We start from the raw sequence: 10,017 nt of genomic DNA on the forward strand, positions 1-10,017 counted from the left end.
TTCCACAATTTGACTGGAACTTTGTCTCCTATTATTCCTAGCAAAAGAGTTGTCTTTAGATTTGATCTCTAATGGAGCAGATCAGTAAATCTAGTTATTAAAATCCAATGATATGAGAGAAAGTTTGGATAAATCTCCTATCATTTCAGAGGAGGTTGAAATTGCATTGAAATCCCTCCTGCCCTCGCTACCCCCAAATGTAGGGTGAAGCCACAAGATGCATGGAAATGTTTAGTTCCATCCAAAGTGTCTTTTGTCTGCAAATAAAGTTGGCCCATATATATCAAACAAGTTAAATTGTATATTATAATTTATACTTCTAATGTATTTCCCCACTTAAGGGAGTAAGAAGGACAAAACAAGGATTCCAGGTCATAACCAAGCCTTTGGATGTCCCAATTGCTGGACTCCCATATACGTTTCTAAAACCCAATTTCTAACCTACGGAGATTAGCTCCTCCGGATTCATTTTAGTATCTTGTAACATAATTATATCAAGTTTATATTGAGTGAGACGACACTTGATTAAACATTGTTTGCTAGGGGCATTTAAGTCCCTAACATTTCAAGTAATGACATTCATTTGTCCATGGGAAGGAACTTCCTGTTCCATACATCAAATAGTTTAGTGAGTTTCATTTGGCCTTTAGCCTCAACATCTTGAGATCTAAGCTTGTTCGAAGATTTTCTGCATCTTTTCTTGGGGATCTTACTTAGGTTAGTATTAGCTTGAGGTTTCTGGGATTTTTCGAAGCTTCATAAACTGTCCTCGTCTTCTAATCTAATTGAATAATTCCTTGAATCCTCATGAGTACAATCATTACCCCCAAGTTGTAAGAGTTTGTTAATAATTTTTTCTTTTTCCACACCGAGGCCCTCTTTTACTGATTACTCTGTGCAAATATTAGTAAGATTCTCAGTAAGTTGAGCACAAAAGGCCTCTTTATCTTCCTTACTTATACCCAAGCTAAAGCAACTCATACTATTTTGTGATAGATCATCCTCTTCCACAAAAGGAGCCAAAGGGGCTAAAGGGGGAGGTTTCTCAATAGTGAGAATGCAAGGAGAAATGAGAGAAGAGCCCCTACCAAGTTCATTTGCTGCTGAAGGGTTTCTCCCAGGAACAATGAGGATCCCCGAGGTAGATCTTAAGTCCTCACAATTTATTGCATGAGGAGTAGAGGGAGCCACTTCCTCTTCCTCCATCTCTTCCACAATTTCCCCTTCCTCTATAATGGGCTCTAGAGGAGCACCAACTCGACCTTCTGCAAGAGGGGGTGAGCTATTCGAAATAATAAAACCTCCTCCAAATGGGTTAAAGGAAATGTCCAAATTCAGAATGGGGCTAGGAAGCTCCTAAGATGTAAGAGATTAAATTTTTTTATTGAATGTTGCATTTTGAGCAAGGAGGGGATTTCAAGTAATATTATCAGAGATCTTACTAGAAAAGATTTCTTATTCTAAAAAATATAAAGAATTGTTTTTGATAATTCTTATCTTTTTAGAAGACTTTTAAAAATTCCATTTCAACTAAGAGTTTCACATTGTTGGATGAAACAAAATCATCCTCAAATCCACTGAAATCTCCCAAATAATTAATTGCCTATTCAATTGAGAATAGAACTTTGGAGTAGTTCCGCCGAGACATCTTTAAGAATTACCCATTTCATAACTTTAATATTATCAAAAGCATTTGAGTAAAAATTTAGTTCCCATCTAATACTTTTTAAATGATGACCTTTTTTAAAAATGGGATCACCATGCAGTAAATTTTGCCTTAATTCTAGTGAAGAACAATCGAAGAAAATCACATTATTTTTAAGGATAGGGATTCTTACTTGGTCCCCTTAGGGGGATTTGAGCCATTCGCGAACTAGAGTACCCAAGGGGTTGTAATCGCTCCATTTGACAAAAAGTCCTTTTGATTTACAGTAATTCCAAAGCCCATTGGTGTATTTGTCATTAATAATAAGGGTTTCAGCTTCATCAGAATGCCCTACCCAAAACCTATTTAGGTAGGTTCGATCCCTAATTAGGGCTGAATGTTGAGGATTTACGACCTCCTGCTGTCGGGAGGGAGCCGAAGGTGAACTACTATGAACCATAGAAGAACCAAGCGAGATTGCATTGGCTTCCGAAGTGTAATTTGATGAACTAATTGGGACAACTGAAATTTGTGTGCTGGCAGAAGATTTCCTAGGGTTTTCCATATGGTCGTCTAGTCGCTTCTCTCTTCTCTGCTTGGTTTGTGAGTCTGGCGGAAGGGCGATGAAAGATCGCCTCTTCGTTGAAGCTGGTCGGTTTTCCATCAACGCAGAAGATGGGTTCTTGGATTCAAAGATGACCGGAGGGCCAAAATTTAAAGTTGTAGCCCTGGATGGAAGATGATCGAACAGAGGAGCTGAAGAGGCAGCCTTCCAGACATAATCCCTTCGAAATTGTTCGCAGGAAGTAGGTTTTCGCCGAGCAGAAATTCGTCGAGAGCCATAGTGTAAAGGACATTTTTAGGTAATAATTTAATTCATATACGATAAATTAAAATTAAAATAAATAATTTTTTAGTCAATTCAAAATATATTTTTTAATTTTATTGTAGTTAAATTGAAAATTAACTATAGTTATAATTTATTCATATTAAATTATATTTCAAAATTAATTTATTATTAAACACATATCAGGATTCATCTTATTATATTACAAATTTACTCTTATTGTTGGTTTTCTACAAATTTGGAGAGCATTTATTTTGATTTATTCACGTTAGTTATCTTTCTTCTTGAATGAGATTTTTTTTTTTGTTTTTTGTCTTTAAAACAATAATCTTAGATTGACATAATAATTTTTTTATTTTCAAACTATAATTTGAAATTTGTGTACACTCTACCGACAAGGTCTTTGTGCTTATAAATTTCAATTTGATCTATTATGTACTTTACACTTTATTTTATTATTAATTTAAAATACACATTTGTCATTTTTTGCAAATATAAGTTTCTATTGAAATATAATAAGAATCAACAAGAGTGAGTATTTAATATCGTTTTTAGAAGCAGACTAATGCATTAGCAAATCACAAATTTGATTAGGTTTATATAATCAAATTTTTAGTGCATTACACATTGTGCTATTGTTTTGGTGAATATTTTGATTAGATGTATATACCTTTTTTTAATGATTTTCCACATTTTTAGAACAACGTGCATTTTGATTTGTTGAAACATTGGATGAATAGTAGGGAAGATTGTAGTAGGCAACTTATATTACTTTATTAGATTAGAGCTTTTAACTAAATTAACTTTCTATAGACCTTATAATAAAATTATATGAATTTGAATTAAATACAATAATTTATTTCTAAACAAATAAAAATTATAGTTTATATTTCATAGATATGATAATAAAATTAACTTTAGATTTGATATGGCCTTCTAAAATCATATATGAAATAATCTTTAATCATATACTAAAAGGAAAAAACAAAGAAGAAAGGGAAGGAGAAGACAACAAAGGAGGTGAAGGAGAAGACCAAGAGTGAGGACAAGCGGATGATGAAGAAGGAACACAACAAAAAGTAATAAATTTAGCAAATAAGAGAAGATGGATAATGCAAAGGAGAAGGTGAAGAAGGAGAAGAAATAGAAGAGGGAGCAGAAGAAGGTGAATCCACATGGTTTAGCCTCCAAAACCTTACTATATTAAAAATGCATCTTATATACTTTCTTTGAAAGTGCAAGCTACAACAAGATTTTGGTTAGTAAAGGACCTTCTGCCACATTATGAAGAATATATGGCAACTCAAATTCGCAAAGGGCTTCTTGAACTAACCTTGTATTATGTGGGTGACAAATATAAAATATAAAAATAGGCAAGTCAAGTCAATTAGATTTGTTCATTACAGAGGGAGCATAGTTGGGTTCCTAGCCTCAAGCTTCTTTCACAAAGCATTTAGGGATGATTGGTGTCCTATTGATGGTGCTCTAGAAGTATCGATGTTGAATTATCTCCAAAGATTTTTTTCAAAGAGAGACAACAAGTTTCTTATGGAATACAGAGTGCTATTTGGTCTCTCTTCCACTTCTTCCTTTATGGGGATTCCTTATTGTGTATATATAATTCCTCCTTTATGGATCTTGTTTATTTTCATCTCTCTCTTTTTGGGATGATTTTTCCCATGAGGTTTTCCCTCTTTCTTCATTTTGTGAAAGATTGGATTTCTTTTGCACTTGTATATGTACATTTCCCATGAGGTTTTCCCTTCTCTATTTTGTGAAAGATTGCATTACTATTGCACTTGCATCTGTACATGGGTACCTAACACGACCTAGTAGTCAAGACTCATCATGGATTATTATCTAGTATTGTAAGCTTAATTTCATTCCCCCAAGTTGCACTCAAAGCGGGTGTTGGTGTAATTAAATATCCAATAATTACACTTTACATAAGTTTACTTAGGAATAGGGTGAAAATAGTGCCTATCCTCAACCCTAATTTCCAATAGGAATGATTTAAATTGATTAAGCACAAGAGAGTTATCAATGCATAAATGGATCATGCAATAGAAAATAAGGAGAAAAAAGGTCTTATGATATTCCTATTTGAGAAGTATATGCTTAAATCTCAAAATAGACAAAAGACAAATACTAACCTTAAAGTAGAATAATTCTGGAAAATGCTAATTTCTAGTGTTTGTGTATAATTTTGGGGATCTCTACAACTTGTTATCGACTGGAAATGTCGAGACAGAGAAAACCCATAAAAATTGTCCTTTTAAAGGGAGGTCAACCTTGACCTAGATAGAGGGGCACAATCTTACCCTGGGGCACAATTGTACCCCGAAAAGTTGACCTTGACCTGCACTACTTTGACAAAAAATTTGTTCACAAATCTTGCAAGTTTGAGAAAAAGGGTATCCAAATTTTCTCTTAAATTCACTATTCTATACTTGTATCTGCAAGAAAAATGGTTTTGTTTTTTGGATGAGGGGTTTGCCTTTGTCAAACCCCAGTTTGGAATCAACCTTAATAATGGAATTGAAATAAGGAATGCTAGTGAGTAGTAGAAGTAAATCTAACAATGGAGCTATGATATTCAATAGATATGCAATTCTAGTTGAAATGTAAACAAGTATATTGATATGAAAGGTTAAACATAACATTAACAAATGTAAGTCAAAACCTTCATGATTGTATGCTTGGAATTCACCTTGATAAAAGAATGAATAAATCTTGAACATGAGCAAACGATCTTGAAGGAATATCACACCACCATGATGGATTGATTTAGGGTTTTGAATGATGAATCTTGAATGCTTGAACCAAATCCCTTCAAAGGCTTGAATGCTTCAATCCTTGATCTTCAATGGAAAACTTGAATGCTTGAATTATAGAATGCTTGATAATATCTCTTTATAAAAAGTAGGCAGCTGCTCATAGATCATGGATAGTAGATAGTTCATAGAAAGTGGATTGTAGATGTCAAAATGAGGGAAGAAGGCTTCCTTATATAGAGGTCTAGGGTACAAATTCCTAGAGAAGGCCGACATGGGAGCATTAAATCCCATTTAACCTTAACCCCTAGAAGTGGACCTAAATTAAATCAAATTTAAGAGTCTACCATTTCAAAACCCCAAAACAACCAACTTGGAAGCGAGAAAATGAAACTTTCCAAAGCCCAATGTCTCGAAACTCCTAAAAATTGAAAATTAGACCTTGGGTCAGGGACGAGGTCAACCCTGCCCTAGGTCAAGGTCGAGGTCATCCTTCACCTAGGTCATGGTCGAGGTCAACCTTGACCCTTTAGGTCATCCTCGACCCAAAAAGTCAAAGTCCTCAGTTTCATAGAGAAAATTGCCAGAAATAGGTTGGAAATGAAGAGTGAGAAGTAGAATAGGGAGAACTACCAGATCCATGCAAAAACCTATTGAAGGCGCTTGACATGACCCCAAACCACTTACTCAGAGGTCTAAATACTCTTTAAATGGAAGTGCTTCCATTTTAAGATGATATATTTAGCCCCCACTTTAGCAAGAGTATGAATTGAATGCAAACTCTTAATAAAGGAGAAGAAAGAAGAGATCCCAGTGGATTCATAACGAGATAAAACAACACTTAACTAAGGGCATAAGCCCCCAAACTAAGGATTGTAACTCAACATACACACACGAGAGTGCGAAAACAAAACAAAGACAAAACAACATCAAAGAAAAGGTTAGTACTAAACAAACCCAAATCAACTAGCACAAGAAACCTCGCTAAGAAATATTTCTCATACTAATATCATATTTGGAAAGCTATCATAAAATCATAAATGATTACATAAGAAAGACAAGAACAACACTATAAATAACATAGCTTCATGATTTAGTTCTACTAGCATGAAAGCGAAAAAGAAAGAAAAAGGAGTGATTACCTCACCCAGTAAGATGCCCAACTTACCATGAATCACCAAGGGAGAGGGAGAGCCCAATAGGTAGCCAAACCTGATAGTTCACCCAAAAACTGTGCTTGCAATTGTAAATACATCTTCTAACAACTTCTAGAATATTTATAGATCTAACTTCTTGTATCACTATGAATATGAAATGCGTGTCTTCTTAGGATTTAGTAACTTATGTGAATTACCTTTAAAATATTTAGCATATTCAAAATTTGAAAAGTGTGTATCTCTTCAGGACTTAGCAACTTATGTGCATTATCTTCAGAGGATTTAGCAATGTGTGTCTCTTTAGGATTTAGCAACTTATATACATTACCTTTAGAGGATTTAGCATATATATAAAAATGAAAAATGCATGTCTCTTCAGGATTTAGCAACTTATGTGTGTTACCTTCCAAGATTTAGCATAAAATAAAAAAATTATAGTACAAGGGAGACCCTATATATGCCCCCCTCCTTATCATTGCTGTCCACGAGATAGGATAAGGAAGAGGAAGAGGACACTTGCTTCTGAAGGCAACGAGATACCATGTTTAGCAACAAAGTATACCATATTCTTAGCGAGGGATTTTGGCCCCTACATCCAAGAGCATAGATAATCATGAAAAGGATATGTCACTTATGGAAAAAAGGATCCTCAAAGAAAGAGATCTTATTAACAAGACCCCCAACATAAAGGAGAACTTTTAGATAAAATATCATCTTTCAAAGATAAATCAAATGAGAACAAAAATTCAATCACCAAGCCCCTATAAAGAAGAGGAAAAAAGAATCTTTGGAATGAGGAAAACAACTCTAACACCAAAGAAAAGGTAAGAGTTTATAAAGAACATAATTTACAATATAGATAAGAGGTAATGACCTAGGAAAACAACCTCTCATATAGAAAGATTATCCATAGTCAAAACATCTGTCAATATGAAGAGATAATATTGCGATATAAACAAATTGCCACTAAGCTAAGGAAAGCACTCCCCTAGACAAAAGGAAAGAAGAAAGAACCTTTCCCCTTAGGGAAGAAGACAAGGGACATCCTCTAGAAAAAAAATGTCTTAGAAAAGATATCTTGAATAGAGCATAATACAAAATCATAGAAAAATAGGAGGAAAGAATACCAGTTAAGCCTAATAAAAGACCTAATGGATCCTAGGAGACTGGATGAAAATAACCTCTTTCCCCCCAGTCCAAAGACAAGAGGAGAAGATATCTATATTATATCAGCAGGAGGGGAATCCCCTATATAAAAATTATGAAGGAATTGTAAAATTGTACAAGAGTGAGATATAATTCCTAAAGCAACTCGTCCATGAACATACAATTTAAAATGTCTACAATTAGCAAGTAAGTGTGTATTACGATAATGAAAATGATATTTGTACTTGGATAAGGCATCTTTCAGTATAGGTTTAAAGATATCTTTTTTGGAATTCATTAATTCAATATACACCTGTTTAGACACCTCTTGACGAATATCAATGTTATCTCAAATAGGTGTAGGGAGAAATTTATGAAGAGGAGGACGATGATTAACATCACCTTCCCTAACTTGAGATTTTGAACAACCAACACCATGCAAATCCAATTTAGAGGGTATATGATTTGGATACTTAATACCATGCTCATTAACTCCAAACCCTAAATCTTTATAACCTTGTTTAGTGATCATCATATATCTTGTACTATACATATCATGTAAATCTTCTACAAGAGATTATTATTTATCATGTTCATGAGAAAAGGTTGTATAAGGTGGAATAATAGATTTGGAAGAAGTGTCTTTACCCTTTCCTTTAATATCATCATGAATTAAAGGAGAAGGTAAATCAAAGAAGTCTTACACATTTGTTTTAATAGATGGAGAATTAGGCATAGGAAGATTAAGAGATGGTGTATCATCTACCAAATCCTTCACATAATCCAAAAGAACAATAATTTTACCACATGAATCCTTAATAAAAGTTTTGAATGTAGGAAGATTAGTATTAGTTAAATTCGTGAAAGCATAAGCGGGAATAAAATGAAAGATCATGAACATAGTAAAGTGAAGATACTCTCATAAACCTCATAATTATGGTAAAGAGATGCTAAGAGAAGGGTAATAAGGAACATAACCACACACCAAAGCATCTTAGTAATCTTCATAGTCAATGAAATGTAAGAAATATGTTTTGTATTTTTATTGAATATATAGATTTTTTTGTATTTTTGAATTTTAAAATGCAAGAGCATGAATTAAATCTAATCTTAATGCAAGAAAAAACCTAACAAATATGAAATGAAATATAACACCACAAATCACAATAGGGCATCTAATTCCACAAAAGATAGCGGGTAAGTGTGTCAGGTTCACCAAAATGAATAGGGTGAAAATAACACCTATCCTCAACCCTAATTTCCAATAGGAATGATCCAAATTGATTAAGCACAAGAGAGTGATCAATGCACAAATGGATCATGTAATGGAAAATAAGGAGAAAAGATTTCTTATGATCTTCCTATTTGAGAAATATATGCTTAAATCTTAAAATAGGCAAAAGACAAATACTAACCTTAAAGTAGAATAATTCTGGAAAATGCTGATTTCTGGTGTCTGTGTACTATTTTGGGGATCTCTACAAATAATTTTGGACTAGAAATGTCGAGACTGAGAAAACCCAAAAAAAATTTTTCCTTTTGAAGGGAGGTTGACCTTGACCCAGATAGTGGGGCACAATCTTACCCTAAAAAGTCAACCCTCACTTGCATTGCTCTGAAAAAATTTATGTTTGCGGATCACACAAGTTTGACCAAAAGGGTATCCAAATCTGCTCTTTAATTCATCATTCTACACCTGTATCTGCAAGAAAAAATGGTTTTGTTGTTTGGATGAGGGCTTTGCCTTGGTCAAACCTCAGTTTGGAATCAACCTTAATAATGGAATTGAAATAAGGAATTCTGGCAAGTAGTAGAAGTAAATCTAACAATGAAGCTGTGATATTCAATAGATATGCAGTTGTATTTGAAATGTAAACAAATATATTGATATGAAAGCTTAAACATAACATTAACAAATGTAAGTCAGAACATCCATGATTGTATGCTTGGAATCCACCTTGATAAAAGAATGAATAAATTTTGAAGATGAACAAAGGATCTTGAAGGAAGATCGCACCATCGTGATGGATTGATCTAGGGTTTTGAATGATGAATCTTGAATGCTTGAACCAAATCCCTTCAAAGGCTTGAATGCTTCAATCCTTGATCTTCAATGCAAAACTTGAAAGCTTGAATGATAGAATGCTTGATAATATCTCCTTATGAAAAATAGGTAGTTGCTCATAGATCATGGATAGTAGATAGTTCATAGAAAGTGGATTGTAGATGTCAAAATGAGGGAAGAAGGCTTCCTTATATAGAGGTCTAGGGCACAAATTCCTCAAGAAGGCTAACATGGGAGCATTAAATCTCGTTTAACCTTAACCCCTCAAAGTGGACCTAAATTAAATGTAATTTAAGAGTCTACCATTCTGAAACCCTAAAACAGTGGACCCAAAAGCAGGAAAATAGAACTTTCCAAAGCATGACATCTCAAAACTCCCAAAA

This window comes from Cupressus sempervirens, chromosome 3, assembly GCF_028749045.1.
Source record: "Cupressus sempervirens isolate cs-2001-9-10 chromosome 3, ASM2874904v1, whole genome shotgun sequence".
Taxonomy (NCBI): domain Eukaryota; kingdom Viridiplantae; phylum Streptophyta; class Pinopsida; order Cupressales; family Cupressaceae; genus Cupressus; species Cupressus sempervirens.